The following is an 18,454-nucleotide window of genomic DNA, read 5'->3' on the forward strand; positions in this document are numbered from 1 at the left end:
TGATGTGAGATACTCTTGAAAGAGCCAATTAGAAACCGGGATAGATAGAGCTGCTATACCACCTACGGGGGCACGATATTCATTGTATTCAAAATTGCCGACCATTTTAATGTGCCATTAAGAGAGGGCATTAGCCGAAATACAAACAAGACAAATCTATCTATTCTTCATCACTTCCTCCAGCATTCTTCCCAGAGGGCAGAATAAGAGAGGGGAGGGGGGTGGGGGGGGGGGGGGGGGGGGCAGAGGTCAGCATCATTACCATCCTCTCCTCCCTCGGAGTCAGACAATGTGAAGACATGCATTGGCAAATTCCATGGCAGCATGATCGTATATCACATTATCATAAAGCCCCAAAGAGCTAACCTTTGTTCAATTCCATTTGATTCTATGAGAGAGAGGGGGAAAAACACAGTGTCACTGGCAGCCCTCCGCCACCCCTCTGCAGCGTTATCATGAGTTCACTTGTTTTGTCTTTCAGCTCTTTTGCAACTAGCTCTCTCTCTCTCTCTCTCTCTCTCTCTCTCTCTCTCTCTCTCTCGCTAAAGATGTGCCAGTCCAAAAATAAAGCGTCGGGGGACGCTGGTGGGATCGTTGTTTGAATCATACTGGCTAGAATATCACAGCATCTGGAGAGAGAGCTTCAAGGTTCAATATCAAACTATGGCTTTTTTGGAAGAAAAAGAGAACACACATTGAGAATAATGCAGCTCCAACAAACTTGATAATTGGGGACTGGCTTATTCAATAATTATGCTAATCTATGTGTGTTCGTTCGCGCAATATGGCTCATAAATACATTTTTAAAGATTTTTCCCAGTGACACTCGCCGCTACGTAAGCGATAAACGGGTCAATGTCTACCATTAAAATACATTAGTGTCTGTCTCTGTCCATTACAGACCCGGGCCGCGGATGCATCATGTATTCAAGTAGATGCTCTCCATTATGACTTCTGTTGACACTATAACAAACTGCTAGCATTTGCAGCATCAATGCACTGTAATGTGCAGGATGACAGATAATGAGAGACCCCCGCGATGCCGGTGGAATGTGTTAACCCATTTTGTGCGGGAACTCCTTTTGGTGTTAGCATTACGTTATGCGTTAGCTATTTAAAAATAGCAGATCTACAAGCTCATAGCGCGCCACCGAGTGGCGCGCTATGAGCTTGTAGGTCTGCTATTTTTGAAAAATAAAAGAACGACTGACATAGAAACATAGTTTTTCAGAAAACTGTCATTTTTAAACAGACATTTTTAGAATCTGATCTCAGGTCAGAATGTGTTAAAGGCTGATTTACACATAGCTGCCAGCTGGTGCCGTCGTGCAACCGAAAATAGCAAATCTACAAGCTGACGACACGTCGCAATGGGACATGCTGTGAGCTTGTAAGATCTGCGATTTGCGGATATACCCAAAGTATAAATCAGGCCTATTAAAACACTGTCCGTAAACCAAGAGCCTCAGATGCAGACAGGCCTGATGATGAAGACCTCTCCAGCTGCGTTCCAAGCCCAGATGCCTTCACACACACACTGGCATGACGGCCTCGCTGCGCAACTATAAATCGTTAAGGATAAATGTTTGCAACGTAGGATCAAAGCGAAAAGCACAGAATGAAAAAGGGATGTTACATTACAGACGGAGGAGGAGGAGGAGGTGAAGTATAGACACAACTCCCGACGTTGAGCGAACGACGGAAACGAGGAGGGAGAAATGAGAGAGCGGAAAAATTAGGGAGAAGAGGGAAAAGAAAGAAAGAAAGAAAGAAAAGAAAAGAAGGGAGAAAGAGATCTGTGAACCCCCCCCCCCCCCCCCCCCCCCCCACCCCCCACCCTGTCTTCTTCCCCAGGAGACCTCCCTTGATGCCAAGCATTCATCATCCAGCCTCTAATATCAGTTATTCTGTGGCTCCTCTCTGCTTACAGCAGAATTAATTTCTGCTTTAATTACTCTCATCGGCGGAATGCTGATGAAGGAGAGGGACGAGGCATTCTGGGGATTCGCGGGGGCCTCTCATTCCGCCGCTTTAATTTGAATGAATTCCACCCGGAGACGCTGCGCTGGCAAACAACTGGCAGCCCGGCCCGGGGAGCCACTTTGGGACTGCACACAGCAGAGCAGCAGCCATGGCCCCCACCAACCTGGCTTCACCGTGTGTGCATGCGCGTGTGCGTGCGTGCGTGTGCGTGCGTGTTTTTTTTAACACACGTGCAGTAATGCGTGCGAGGCGCTGTGTTTCGCACGTGGGCACAAACAAACGGTGTATACGTGCATGTGTGTACAGTGCATTGCTTAGGCAAAAAGCCATGAAGAAGGAAAGACAGATAGAGCGAGAAAGAGGTAGAGAGAGAGAGAGATTAGGCGATCGCTGAATTGAATAATGGGTTAGAGATGACACGCCACACACTGTACATTATATAGTGTGTCCATATACTGCACTGTACTATGTGCGCGTGTGTGCACATGCGTGCGGAGCTAGCACGTGCGTGCGGAGCTAGCGGCTACAGGGCTATATGTAACAGATGCATCCAGGGGGGGGGGGGAAGTGTGAATGATTTCATACAGAGGGAGACGGCGGAGACAGATCCATATGGACACGAGGACGGAACACATGAAATATGAACATCATCATTGACTGTCTGCAGCCCCACCGAGTAGCGCAAGTGTTACTTTGAGAGCAAAAAAAAAAAATCATTAATAGTTAATTTGATTATCGCAGATATGGCACATCATCACACCCTCTCCCGACAAAACCCCAGCAGTGCATGTATCATACAAGAACCAGTGATACAAAACAGCGTAAAGAAAAAAAGCTGAGTGGATGTTGTTACGGTTCGTAGTGTAGTGTATGCATAATGGAAACAACTGCAAAAACGGTATAATATCACAGCAAACACGGCAGAGGAGCAGAGAGAGAGAGAGAGGGACTATAATTGACTTTTCTCCAAGCCAGCATGGTAGTTACAGAATGTAGCATATTGGATAAGGATTGTGATTGATTGTGTGGGTCTGCCATACCGATTTCTTTGATTAAATGTAACCACGGGTTCCTCTTCCAAGTCCTAATGAAGCAGCAATTTGAAACTGGGAGCGGAGACAGAGAGCCAGGCTGCCTTCAGCCCCACACGGTCTGCCTGCGTCGGGTATACCGTCGCTGAAAACCTCGTATGTCCACAAACGCTTACTTTTCAGAAAATGGAACGAATCATTAAGCTGTGTTCCAAATTATGGATCCAATTTAAGTTAGTCACAAGCTCTGGTTTATATGCCTTTCATTCATTCGATATTTACAAAAGCCATACATTAGACAGACCCATAGATGATCTATTCTACAGGCTGCAGCTTGTAAATCGGCTATTTTTGCTACTTTTGTGTGACACTGTGGTATGATGAAATAGGTATTAACCCGTTAAGACTTGATTCTACAAAAAGTCTTCTAAATCCTGACAGATTTCTGAAATCAGTGGTTCTCAAACTATTTAATGTCAAGAATAATACAGAATTATCTGTATTAGGCCGCCGACCCCATCTGAAAATATTTTGTTCCAGGGACCTCCCCAGAGGACAAAAACGAGTTCAAAACGTTAGCTGTGAATATATATTCAAAGATTTGCGCCACATTTTCACGATTCTTTAAAAAAATTGCAAAAATAGCTCTTAATCCAGAGCGTTCTACGAGCTCATATAGCACACTCTGTGCAGTCAGTGTTATTGAGCTTGTAGATCTGCTATTTTTCAACAGCTAAAGTTTAAAATCGTGGTTCGAGTGGTTAAAAGCTCTAAGGCGACACGGATGCGTTCCAGGTTTTAATGGATTAATTCATAACAAAAATGTGCAGATACAAGGTTTCTCCCCGACAGCGACGGTATGAAGACAGTGGTACAGTATATTAGTATCGCAACACGAGGCTAACACTACAGTGCACAGACACACCATGGAGCCCTCCTCCAACCACTGCTCTCAGACAGCACACAACAAGACCATTCCCTGCACTTCTATTATTATACAGAAAAATGCACTTGGTGGCATTTGTTAAAAGGGAGCACTTTTATATGATAATATCACATTGTCTGCTTTTTGGGGGGGTGGGGGGGGGGGTGTTTGATTAAATCTGTTGAGAAAATTAAACAAATTATTCGTACAATTCTGGATGAATCTAATTTCCCTTCCAAAAATCTAGTATTAGTTCTCCCGACTGTTGGAAGCAGCCGGAGATAATGGCGACATGGAAATTCTCTGAATAATGATTATGTGGAAATGTCTCTCTCTCTCTGCAGGGAAAACATACATTTTCCCTCACATCACGAATAACAGAACTATAATTAATATGTATGCCAATATTGTATAAGTGGGGAGGTATTTAGGATCTGGGTTGTTGAGTTTAAAAAAGGAAAATCTCTTTTTAGAATTCAGGACATTTTTGGTACAAACTCACTGTACTCTTTTGAACCCAGTCTATTTGATCCTACATACTGTACATCTTGGACTTTGTTTCTTCAATAATCATAGTCTACATCAGTGCTTTGCGACCCTTTTCATATCAAGGTCCATTATTTATTCTGCATTTGATCATTTTAGCCTCTCGGACATAAAAGACAACAAACTTTCTTGTTGTTGGATAATATTTTGTCCACAGTTCCATGCTGTGTTGATGTTGGTACCATTAGGAGAGATAACAGGCAAATGTTTATCAAAATAACAATTCTAAATGTGTAAACTTGTAAAATGCAACCAAAGAATCGACTGGGTTAACGGTGCCGGAGATTAGCTGGCAACGGACGGACGGACGGACGGACACACACACGGACGGAGGGCAGAACATACTCTCTCCCCATGCCTTCGGCCTGGTGGAGACAATAAGGGTGGTTATCAACTCTCCATCATTTAGCTGGAGAGACCCCAGCTAAATGATGGAGAGTTGATAACCAAATGGACCCTTATGTGGGGACCACCTGGAATCCCCTCAGGGACCACTGTGACTGGTGGTCCCCGGACCACTGGTTGAAAACCACTGGTCTACATATTGATGTGCTCATGCCACGAGGCTGATCAAGAGTCATAGCTGTCTTCATGGGGGGGGGGACCTCCTATATCCAGCTTTGTGTGTGCGTGTGTAGTTGTGTACCCCATTATAGCGATGATTTGATTGGCTGAGCCATGGAATTGACGATAGAAAGTGAGTTAAAAGAAATTGAGCACGCCAAGAGTGATTAGTCGGATTGGACTTGAGGATAAAAAGTGAGGACACCAATATTGTGAGTGGCCGGAATGAGATGATGTATGATAATGTATACTGATACGAGCGCCCCTCACTTCACACAGGTGTGGTTTTTATTTATTTCTTACAACCCAAACTACTATAGTCCGACAGAGGGCAGGCTTGTATGTGTGACCTCCACTGACCCTGACCACCTCTGGACAGGTGGGCGGTGGGGGCCCGCATGCACTGTCCGTTTTTTTTGGCAGTGACTCTAACCCCCCCGCCCCACAACCCACCCCACCCCCACCCCACCCCGGCAGGCAGGGAGCTCAGACCATGATGAGCAGCTGGGTCGCAAACACTAAGCACATTAATATCTTCCTAATGATAATAATCATTATGGCATAAGCACCTTCCCCCAAAGTGGGGAAGAGGCTCGTGGAGTGTGTATGTGCCAGGGTAGCATCGTCGTTAAGGTAAAAAACAGAGATGAAATGACTCATTTAATGGGCGCCAACTTACAGCCACTATGATAACGCGGAACACTAATGCAATAATGGGATAATGAGATACGCCGAAGACATTAGGGAGAAAGACAACTCAACAAAACTAGTGTGAATGAATAAATGAAATCTCCCCATTACCTGATACTGTGCTCCACACACTATGTATTAATTACATTTCGGGTCCTACTGTATCTCACCTTAAAAATATTATCATCTTTTTCTTTAAAAAATTAAATTAAAAAAAAACATTCATCCAGAATTTCATCCTAATTACCGGTAACCATTTAATCCCTAGCGCCCTGATTCAGGGCATGTCAAAATCGAACATTCGCTGAAAATAGCTGATCTACAAGCGTGAGTTTACAGACCAGATCATTTCATTGAAAAGTGCCCTATATCCTTAAACTTCTTTGCCTTTTTCACAATTTAGGAAAAACATTTTTGAATAGTTCAAATAGCCGATCTACAAGCTCATGTAGATCGTCCAGTTGACATTTTTTAACATGGTTTTTGAAGATATAAGTCCTTCTGTCGGATAACTGGAACTGGATTGGTAGAGAAAAAAGGCACACTGGCACACTCTCTTCACTTACAGAACTAGATTAATTGAGCAACGTTTCGGTCGTTCAGACCTTCCTTAATATGGTTTTCAAAATAGTAAAAAAAAAAACGGCAAAGAAGTCTAGGGATAAGGGGATTAGCAGTTTAGCACTGACGAAAATAGGGCCCTTGGTGTCAGTAGAGGGACAAAAGGAAGAGACCCACTATAGACCCCTATAGTGGGTTAGGGTTACTGCTCAACAAAGTATACGCTTGTGGTCAAAAGGCTTTTCCACGGTGGACATTTTGAGGACCGCTTCTCCCAATCGTCTCCTCGTGGAAATCCCAAACCCACAACGTGCCGCATAGGCAGCGTTTCCCCACACACACCCAGCGCCTCATTTAATATAACCGTCAGTGTTCACCTATCACAGGCCATTATCTGTCTCATCCAGCGTTCATTATTGAAGCTAATGATCTGTTGTCCTCTCCTCCGCTCCCCCCGTCGAACGAGGACTACATTAAAAGTCTCTTACTAACTTAATTAGTAATTACAAAATGTTAAAGATTAATCAGAGAGATGAGTGGCTTAAGGTTTACGTCTCCAGACGGTGGCACAAGCAACGTCTCCTCCGTGGTGTCGTGCTGAACCAGAACGCGGGTGTGACTGTTTCACCACTTAATCACCACATCATTAATATTGCTTTTCTTCAGTGCAATTCAAAAAAACCCTGAAAATTAATTAAAGGAATAGATTGGTTTTTAAATGTACAAATCGGACAATTCTACCCAATTGTGAGTATGAAAAAGAGCACACTCGTGTGAAGTGAGGGGTGCCCTTACCGTTATACATCATCATACATACATCAACCAATCAAATCATCACATTCCTTGCTACAGTACAAACACATTCCGTGCTCATGCACGCAGACACACAAAGCTGTGCATATATAGGAGGGGCTAGCGTCCCCTCAAAAAGAAAAGAAAGGTTTTGGCTGTCGAAGCCGGCTTTATTCTCTAATGCCCGATTTGTACTTGGTTGTGTGCCACGGGGTGCACTGAAAATAGCTAGATCTACAAGCTCGCGCGTGACACCGGCTTCATAACCAAGTATAAATCACCCTTAATGCCTCCAGCCAAACATGGCATGCGTGAACCATAATCAATGGAACACCTACTGGAGCGGCGTAGCACACTGTTGCAGGGAGCAAAGTTTAATATGCTAACCTATGATGCATGCAGCACTCACATTATCTCACTCTAACAAGATGGAAATAGATCCCCCTCAATTAAATCCTGGGTGCGACACTAATTCCTTTCTAAATCTGCAGCACCTCTCCGGCTATTCCACCTCAGCAGCGAGCGGACGCCATCCACTCCACTACACATAGAAGCACTGATATCAACATTAAAGCTTAATAACTAATAAAGCTTTCATCCAGGGAGTTCCTGTGTGATTTCCATTAATGAGGGGAGGGGAGGGGAGGCGGGGGAATCGCCCAGGACCATCTCTCCCTCCCTGCTTTCCGGAGCGTGTTGACGGCGACGCTCCAGACCGGAGGGAGGTCGGCGGAACACGGTTTTGCGCAGGAGAGGAGGAGAAAACCAGGAGGAACTCCAAGTTGCCTGAGCCGAGATGCAAACAGACAAATGCTGCAGAACTGCCCTATACACTCCCATCCACAGGGTTCAGAGATCACGTCAAAGCAAACCACTCCTGTGTGCGTGCGTGTGTGGGTGTGTGTGTGTGTGTGTGCGTGTGTGAGACCACTGCATTTGGATCAATCAAAAATGTTCTCCGACAGAAGGAAGACATGTCTGTCTATACCGTAGACTGACAGCGCGCAGTGTGGAGTCTACAACACATCAGTTTGACTGAATCTCAACAAGCAACAAGCCCTACGGACGTGTCAAACAAAGGCAAAATGTATACCGACTTAACTTAACTCTGAGATTGTGATCAAATGGAACTGTAAGGGCACATTTGGGAAGATCTTTACACTTTCCGAGTTACAAATGTATACATTAACACTGAGGATTTTATTCTGTAAGTTCTTTGAATGGAAAAAACGGAGCAAAGGTTTTAACCACTTGAACTCTATAGTGTCCCTTTTCTGGGACTATTCTAACATTCAGTGAAAACGTACTTGTGATGTTGTAGATCGGCTATTTTAGGTAAAGAGATTTGGTGTAGAGGGAAAAGAGAAGGTGGGCAAAGGATAGAGCCCTGGGGTACCTCGGGTCAATGAAATACATATAGGGGTTTAAGTGCTTAAAGGGACATTTCACTGCTGGAAGAAACTGCAGTCACTGAATGTATTATTGTATCAATGTAGTATTCGTCGTAGTAGATAACAGCAGTAGCACAATTTGAAATTTGCAACCTATGGCCAGAAAAATAATGAAGTCTATGTGTTTGTCTATATAGGGTTTGACTGGATTTGCTGAATGCCTACAATGACCATAATGCTATGGTGCACTGCCCCACCTTGTATAGAGGGGAGAGGCTGTGTGGAGGTGTGACTTTATTTTCATGACAAATTTTGGTCATGAATAAGGCGTCATGACTAAAATATCACAAAAATACACACATAAAAACCCCAGGAAAGTGTTTATTGCGTCCTAAACATCATTCAAATAAGACCTGGTTGCAAAAGGGGTGAAGTGGCCCTTAAAATAAAAAATGTCTTTTGTGTTTTTCTTGTATATTGCAGTTTTTGACTATAGTGACGGCCGGGTGTCCATTTCAAACAGCTCTGCTGCCCCGCTCTGCTTTTTTTAGAGGATAAATGGCGGTGCTTGGACTGGGAAGCAGGAGGGAGTGCTATCACACAAGACACACAGAGTGGGGTGATGGCGGGGGGGCTGGCCGGTGGCCCGCAGCACCTGAAACCTATTAGAGAGAGCTTTGGAACATTCCACAGGGTTCCTCCGCTAGTGGCCAGAGGGCATCGTAAAGGTCTTCACAGAGTGGGTCGGGCGCTGCTCAGACCTCTCCACCGAGCTGATGCACAGTACAGTACAGTACAGCCATAGAGCAAGGTGAAACACTAAAGCTGTACCGTCTATATAGAATGTGGGGCCAGAGAGTTCACCAAACATCAAAGGTGTGTGTCACATTGTGACATGACACATGCACATGTCAGATTATTGTATACCGCACGTGTGTCAAGTTCCCATAGAACACTTGGTTCCCAAAACACTGGGTAGCACTTTCAAAAAACATTCCCCAAAAAAGCAAGAAATATTCATTACAAAAACAAAATTCACTAATTTCATGAAGAAATCGGGCTGAAACGTTTGGGAACCACGGCCTTAGAATACCGGCGTCTCGGCAGAAGACGTACAGTAGGCCATGCCCGTTTAAAGGCGCAGATTCTCATTTTCATAAATTTGCCATGTACTGTACACGAGAAATTTGTCTTCATGAAACGAGCTGTATGATTAAAACATTTACTGTTGGCAACTCGAGCAAGACTTTTATCAAGTTTTTTTTTTTATCAAATGGTTGGCCATCTGGACTTATAACAGTGGGAGCCCAATAGTGCACTGACACTAAAAAAACAAACATGCATAAACATGCACAACCTGCTGCCAAATATCTCAGAGTTAGCATCCTCCTCCTCCTCCACCACTGTGTGTGTGTGTGTGTGTGTGTGTGTGTGTGTGTGTGTGTGTGTGTGTGTGTGTGTGTGTGTGTGTGTGTGTGTGTGTGTGTGTGTGTGTGTGTGTGTGTGTGTGTGTGTGTGTGTGTGTGCTTTAGCGGTACCAAGGTCCATCTCTTTGGCTGGGTCTGTGTCCATGCCTCAGTGTTATGCTCGGTGGGTTTAGCTCTATGGGTGTCTGTGGCCTCTCCTCTGGCCGCCCGTGTCCATTTGCTCTGCGGGTATGGCAGGCCCGAGCTGACAGATGGCCGCCCCTCTCTCTCTCTCTCTCTCCACTCCACTCCGGCTCCGGAGTAACACAGTAACTGGTTTTTCCTCCGCCGTTGACCTTGCCACAGCGAGCCAGCAATCCAAGGCTGGCACTCCGCCTGTCGAACAGGAGGGTAATGAAGTCCAGCGCCGCTCACATGATTATTAAGGCTTCGACGCTGGGGGGCCTTTCAACGCGCCTCCTATCCCCGCCCTCCCCTCTCTCTCTCTCTCTCCTCTTCTTCCCCTGTCTGCCGTTCACACACACCCCAAGGTTCAATGAGAATAGTCATTGGTTACATGGCACTTTGGAAAGCCACCACTGTGCCCCATAAAGAGAGGGTCAAACTTCTTCCTGTTTTTTTGTAGATTGTATGAGAATACTTTTCATTGGATTGTTCTAAAAATCTTTGACATCCGGCATCCACCTCTCGCATGTGGACAAACTCTACTTCCAGATCCTGCAGCTGAACCTCACTCGGAGCAAGTGGTAGTCGGTGGTAAAGCTTCTGCTTTGGTGCATCACACCTAAAGCCTGAGTTATACTCAGAAATAACCAATCTACAGCGAAAATAGCAGATTTACAAGTGTTGCATCGTGACACATTGTGAGCTTGTAGATGTGATCTATTTTCGGTGCACGACAACCGTGCACAGCAAAGTATAACTCAGAGACTACAGCCAAAACAACCAACCTAGAAGTGCTACATCGAGCACGATCGGATGAAGCTATCTGTCACATTACTATTGGTGGTGACAACCTCTAAAAGCCATGTAGCTCTGCAGTACTACACCACTTTGCTCTCTGCGTAATTCTCCCTCGACCACAGGCATCTCCAGGCACGCACGGAACCCAGATCCCGCTAGGCCCAGCCTGGGATTTGAGAGGTGTGGGTTGCAGCTCTGACCTTTAGTGAGGCAGAACTGTCTGTTTGCACGGCTCCCACAAGACCCCCCTCCCAGGCTCGACTGCTGAGGAGCGACCCCATCGGACCGGGGGAGAAGCGCGACTGCGCATGCTCCCCCCTGGCCTCTGTGACATCCTCCCTGCCTCCGGGGATGTGGAGTAATGCAGAGGTTAATTCTGATCATCCACTATTTATGGGGCACTTCAGAACAAGGGTTGGCATTAACACTCTAAAAGAGACATCCCTCCTGTACCATCAATAAAACATAGCCAGGAGCCGTGGAAAAGCCTACCTCTATTCAGGTCGACCAAACGCAGACTGAGTGGTCTTTCGTGGCAGGATGCTGAAATCCTGTCGCAAAAGAGGCTGAAAAACAGCCAAAAAGACACGCAGATCTAAAACCGAATAGGCTGGGTATACCGGATCAAAAACAGTGATAGTTCAAGAATAATAAAACATTTTCTGCTCCCAGAAATATCATTACTTCCCAAATGGTAACGATTCGAGCCGAAGCTCTTCCTCAGACCTTCAAACAATGCTGAAATCCTACCCGAGCATCTACAGCAGGGGTGCCCACACTTTTTTGTCTACTTTCAAAATGACGAGCTCACCAAGATCTACCCACCAAAAAACAGTATTATCCCATTGCTGATTTATTTTTAAATGTACCTAGCGGCGCACTTGAGGAATAGATGGGAGGAAATGGAACTGGTAGGGTTTTTAAAAATATATATAACTGTATAATGCTACTGACATCTGCGCAACACACTTGAAAACAAAGACTTGCATTGTGGGTTTGAGCTGACAGGCACTTTTTGATGTCAATCAATCAAGTCACCTTAATTCAAGTGGCAGGTGCAAAAATAAATTTTTATATTTAAATTATATATATTTTTAGGGGCATGTCATGTGTTCTACCTTTGTGATCTACTGGTAGATCACGATCTACCTTTTGGGCACCCCTGATCTACAGTATCTACCATCACTAGTGTTTCTTACCGCATTTACACTAGGACACAAAACGCATCGGTTTTGGGGGTCTTGTACATTAAGAGTATTTTGCACATAATATAATTGAACGGCTAACTGTAAGAGAGGACGGCAAGAATGACCGTTCAATGAAAAAGAACCCAAATCATCACCATGGTGACATCAGCCTATCAATTGCAATGCAGTAAGAATGGGCAGCAAGTGTTCTCTCTCTCAGAGCTTGTACAAATAGGGCCGTATGAACTCGGCACATCAGATATTTTCTCACATGTTGGCCTAGTCTGCGAGGTGTGGGGAAATGTCAGGAAAATCAATAGATAAGGACCACATCAGACTGAGCTTGTCTGGCCTAGCAACAAGAGCATCCCCATGGTGATGTCAATTACCTACATAACAACAACACAAAAAAAGCACCAGGAGGAGGAAAGCAGTCACTGCAATGCTGTAAAACTTTTAATCTATTAAGACCTGGAACGCACCTGAGCTTTTCCTTCACAGCAATGTTTGCTTCTGGGAGGTCCCTGGAACAACATAATGTTCAGATGGGGGGTCGGCGGGCCAATTACATATCATTTTTGGGAGTCCTGAAATAGTTTGAGAACCACTGATATAGAAACATACTGTAGGTTTTTCAGAAAACAATTAGAATTTAGAAGACATTTGTAGAATCTGGTCTCAGATCTAAATGGATTAATGCAGTCTCCCAGTTACATGGACGGTATTTATAACCAGAAGAATATGGCATTCGGGCACGTAGCACCTTTACAAGTGAATGTGAGAATCCTAAAGATAGCTCACTCACTGCTTCCTTATTCTCCTCATGGATGCCACATTAGTCAGGTAGAAGTATAATATAATGAGCGGCAAGGTGCGCGTAATTGCATATTAGCAGCAACACACTTGGCTGCATGCGAGGTGACTGCGCTAACGAAAGGGAGAGGCGTTATTAATCACCAATTAATAAAAAGTAGGCAGAACTCACACTCTGTATAATATGACAGAAACGGCTTCCTTTGTTTCCATTAAAGCTGGTCCGGCCTGTTCTCTTAATTATTTCATAAGATTGATCCTGTTCCCCCTCAGAAGACTATTGAGTTCTGACTCTGATCCAGACCCCCACAGGAGTCAAGTGGAGAGAGCATCGGCCATGTTTGTTAACAGATTACATGTGTATGTGTGTGCTATGAAGGACTCCCAGAGACAGACGAGAGCGGCACCATCAAACACAGCTAATCAAAGAGGATTAGAGGGAAAGGAAACAAGACATAAAACAAAATACCACATTCTGTCTCTGCACCACGAGAAGAAAGGCCACTTAATGGAGTAGTGAATGTGTTGCCACCAGGGTAAGAGACAGTGACGGAGACCCATGTAATCAACATACACTGACCAAGCTCGCTCCAGGGGGCTCTGAACAAGAGGATGTGTGTCAAGGATAATTTGGGAGGCCCTTGGAAAGCAACAAAACAAGGCTCTTAGAGCCTGCAAAATGCTGTTACAGAGAGAGAGTGCCTCCTGGTCTGCTTGCATTACCAACAGCCAGCACAGTGTGCGTGTGTCGCCATGGCTGGAGCTTTGTTATTACGAAAACGAGAGAGTGAGAGATGGAGGGAGAGAGAGAGAGGAAGCTAGGAGGATAAAGGGAGAGAGAGAGAAAGAGAACAGGGAGGAGAAACTGGAGGAGGGCTAGAGGCCTCTCTTGCTCGCCCTCCTCTCTCTCTCTCCAGCTCGGTATAACGGCCCACAGTGCCTAGCTTCACACAGAGCGGCCAGCTGTACAGCAAATGTGCCTTTCCCGCTCCACCCTCCCAAGCCCCTTCCACCCCTCCAGTGCCCCCTCCTCTGTCTGCCTGGGCCGAGCGGGCCACCATAGTGGCTCCTCTCTGTGTAGAGAAGGCTCCTCCTGACTTGGCTTCGGGGCTCACTATGGCTGTCACTGAGCCCAAAACTAGACTGTAGAGGTGACCCCAAAAAAAAACACACTTTCTGGAATGTTCTGGGGTGGGTTTGTTTATGATTGCTCTTCTGAACGCTGCCACTTATACCAAAAACAGGAGCATATATATATATATACTACAACCCTTTTCACCTTTAAAACCCTCCGAGACAAGAGCCCCATGCTTCAAAACGTGTCAGGATTCCTAAAATCCACATAGGGACATTTGAAACAGTGCGATAAATGGGCCAAATGTACCCCCCGCGAGGCTCCAAATGTCATAGTTCACTGTGGGGTCAAAGTGAAGCGATGGGTGGTGTGACACCCTGCCGTTAAGACCAAACAGGCTTTTGTGACAATGAAAGACCTTCAAAGGCACACTTATAAAAAACTATATATATATACAGTATACACCGGGTATGTACACTTTAATTTTAAATATTTACCCCGTAATGTCAGAAGCAAAACCAACGATTAGTGCAAAAATACGCTGAAACCTTAAATCTTTTTTATATTGTTTGGGAACAAAGAAAGGTTGAAATGAGGGCTTTGATAGTGACTACAACAGCTGAAAGCTGTATAAATCTGTGCGTCTCTGGGGCAAAATCGGACACCCTCGATTCTGTAAGTGTGCCATGCCAAAAAAACTCTAAACTAAAGAGTGGCCAGCTGTCTTCTGGCCTGCTATTAAATTGCTCCTTGGATGGTGGCGATATCATTTTTTTCTCCATAGGAGTATCACACCAGGTCCCCAAACAGAGCGACCAGCTGTACAGCAAATGTGTACTGATCCATCTGGGCCCTAGCAGGCTGCGGCCTCCATCTTAAGACACGTGGGGGCCCCCGTACGTTCGCAGGGCTTGGCTACGGCACCGCTCTTACAACACACCCTCCTGCACCCAACGAACCGCCTCTCCCTCCCTTTCCATTTACCTCCATTATCACACTAAATGTCGAGTAGCCGGGCACCAGAGCTGTACTTTCCGTCTAGAACCATGCAGGACCGGCGGACCCACCCGCCATCATCGGAGCATAATATATCCATGCATCAAAATGTGCTGGCAGTCGCACAGGAGAGGCAGAGCCGAGAAACCCTTCAGTCTGCTCTGACGGGGGAGGGAGGGAGGGGGCTGTGGTGGTGGTGGGGTGGGGTTGGGTTGGGTTGGGTTGGGAGGGAGAAGCCTGAGTGCACTTGGCTTAGGGAAGACTATTGTATTACAAAAGGCAGCTGAGACGGACCTGTCTGGGGTGAGACGACGGGCTCGGGTTTTTGTTGTTCCATACACTTAGCGCTATGGTTATGTCACGCCACATCACTATATATAGAGTTATCAGTGTGAACTGACACCACAGAGTCAAGGCACGGACCAAAACAACACCCCTATGAATCCAGCGTCTGCTCCATTACCTACGCTAATAACGCTGACAGCTGAGCGGAGATGACCCCACAGCCCCACCCCCGTTTCCCCTCTCCTGTGCAGATGGCCATTAAAAGGAGAAAGTGTCCCTTTTTTCCAGGAGAGAAGGTATTTAGAGCTTTTTTCCTCCAAATGAGCACTTTTTTTCCCTGTGTTTTTGGCCCAAATTGGCTTTGCGGTAATTACAGGCCGGTCTAGAAATTTAACCCCAAGCTGCTGATGTGGGACCGACGCTAAGTCTACACGAATAAAATCACCTGAAGACAAATTGAATTAGACCGGTAGGGTCGACCGAAATTGTGTATTTTATTTTCATATCTGTACAGTAGACCTCTATGGGTGTATTACTGTGCCTATAACAGACTATGGTAAATGCCCGACTGTATTTATAGAGCAACCCCAAAAAGTTTTAGTTGTATTATTCCGCCCCTTGTGGCGTCACGTGGGTCAATACATCATCATCAAACTGTACTTAGCAACGACACTTGTAATTTTTCCCGGAATTGCTAATGTTCTGGTATTTATCTAGCCTAAATACATAATATATGTACAGCATGAATATACTCTATATATTACGTGATATTATTTTATGTAATGTGATCCAAATGATTGATATATATATTCCATTTATGAAATCATCTACTTTTCATTTTCTATATTTTACTGATCACATGTGCAACACAAGCGACAGAAATCCTTCCGAGGAGGACTCGTGATTGTGTTTTTAAAAAGAAATATATAAAACAATGGAATATCGGGGGGGAGAAAAAGTAAGACATCAGAGAATAACGCAACCAATCACCAATCCTCACTGTTATGATAAGCTGTCTGGATTTCACCATTACGGGGAAACGGTGAACCTGTGTGGCTGAAAGACATAAAATAACCAGTAGGGGGGTTTGTTTTCCACCCTCCCAGTGTGCTCCGTGCCTGCCTGTGCGAGAGAAAGGACTAATGCTGGCATGGTACTGTATTAGGCACCCCCAGTAGAATAGTGGGAGAGCAGATCGCAAAGATGAATACAAAATACACACCTACACACTCCTCAACCCACATCCCTCCCTTCCCCTAGCACACACTACACCGCGGCATCAAAATCACAAATCACATGCCTCTGATTGTTTATGCACAAACAGTGTGTTCCTGATAGAATTGCCTACCGGTCCTGATAGAATTGCCCACCGTGTTTAAATTCACCTGCGCCCAGAAGCGAGTCCCAAACAGAGAGGCGGTTTGGTTCCAGATCAATGAGTCCCTCTCCCACTGAAGACAACAGATAATGCAGTGTAATGAAAGAGCCGCCAAACGAGCTGAATAAATGAATGAATAACGGAAGGTGAGACAGGAATCCAGACCCCTACTTTCTCCAGGCGAGAAAGCCTGTTTTTTCCAATTGTGTATTCTTTCTTTTCAAATTATTCTGCCTGCATACTAATGAAAACCCAAACTGAAGAACATTGCAACACCGGGGAGGTTGTTGTTAGACTAACCCCCGTTTGTCTACTTGACAAAGTATATGGCTGATTTGAACCAGACCAGACATAACAGGTTGACAGCTATTCGATAAATAATGTTAATAGTCAGAATGGAAAAATGTTCAATGCTAAAATATGTCCCTGTGAATGTGGCCCATTTCAGCAATTTCTTTGCATTTGTGAGTATGCAAAAACTCAACAGTGTTTAACAATGAGTGGACATGCTCTGTATATTTCTGTGAATTCTGAATGAATTCCTGAAAAAGCATTTAGACATAATCGACATTAACTGTGTTCAATATTCTCTTGGTCAAACTGGTTCCAGTCCTGAAAGGTTTTTCGACTGGTGAGATTCTACTAAACATGAACACGGAGCATGCACACTTCACATGCACAAATATCACAGACAGTGATCAATCATGCATGACATTGACTTTGCAATCGGCAATCCAAACATTGTCTGATGATCAAGATACTTGAATGTCTGCATAATTTAGGGGCCAAATATGTTCTACTGAAAACATGATTTGATTCTGATATTACCATCATGACTCTTCTGAACGTATGCTCAGATGATAGAACATTAGAACGCGTTCAAAAGCTGACCTTTTCATATGTTTTATGGACATTTTCTTTCTAAATCTATGTGACAATGTGTCTGCAGTCAGTGTATTCACCCGTTACCACGAACCACTGCACTGCACTTCACATTTAAATGGCAAGACATAAAAGACAAACTAAATACCATGCGACATTATTTAAATATTTTGGTTCTAGAAAAAAAAAAGAGTACATTTACATATTACAAGGAGCTGAATTGTATGGAAAGATGACAGCAAGACTCCAAGAGAGAACATGACAGATATAAGACAAACTGAGAACATAACATAAGACAAAGAGAGAACATAACTAGATAAGGTGCCTTGGTGGCACAGGTCTCCACCAGGGCAGGTCAGGTTGTGGCCTCCTGGTGGCGCTATAATAGGCCAATGTGAAAAGGGTGCCATTTGTTCTTATGCCTTGGATGGCAGTTGGATGATTTGAGGCATTTTGTTCCAAAAATGTGTTTAGCAAAGATCCACCTGTTGGTCAAAGGTGGCGCTATTACAGGCCAATGTGAAAAGGGTGGGATATATTCCTCAGCCTAGTAGGAAAGTCTGTGAAAGATTTCACATAAATTGCACGCTGCGTTCATGATTTGAATTTTTTTTTTTTTTTTAATATGTCAAAGAAATCGGATGGAATATGAAATATCAGACAGATCCGTCTTGAACACTATGACTATAGAGGTAGTGTGTTACGATTTGCAGGATTTTTGGATAGAATCTGGAGGAGTAATATAACAAAATGTGTTTTTCAAAAGTCGACCTCCTGGTGGCGCTATAACAGGCTGTCCTGGAAAATTTGGGGCAGAGGTTCATCGTTGGCATTCAGGGAGAGTGCGTACCACATTTGGCACCGACCGGGTTAACGGTGCCGGAGATTAGCTGGTAACAGACGGACGGACGAACACACACACTAACACACGGACGGACACAAACACACACACACACACACACGGA

General features: G+C 44.7%; 1 protein-coding gene across 6 annotated transcripts in view; it reads right to left on the reverse strand.

Annotated features, from left to right (window-relative positions):
- The window catches only part of znf521 (zinc finger protein 521), a 140,975-nt gene that overhangs the window by 56,115 nt on the left and 66,406 nt on the right, over positions 1–18,454 (reverse strand). The window lies entirely within an intron of this gene.

Source organism: Protomyctophum bolini, assembly GCF_963924005.1.
Source record: "Protomyctophum bolini genome assembly, chromosome: 12".
Taxonomy (NCBI): Eukaryota; Metazoa; Chordata; class Actinopteri; order Myctophiformes; family Myctophidae; genus Protomyctophum; species Protomyctophum bolini.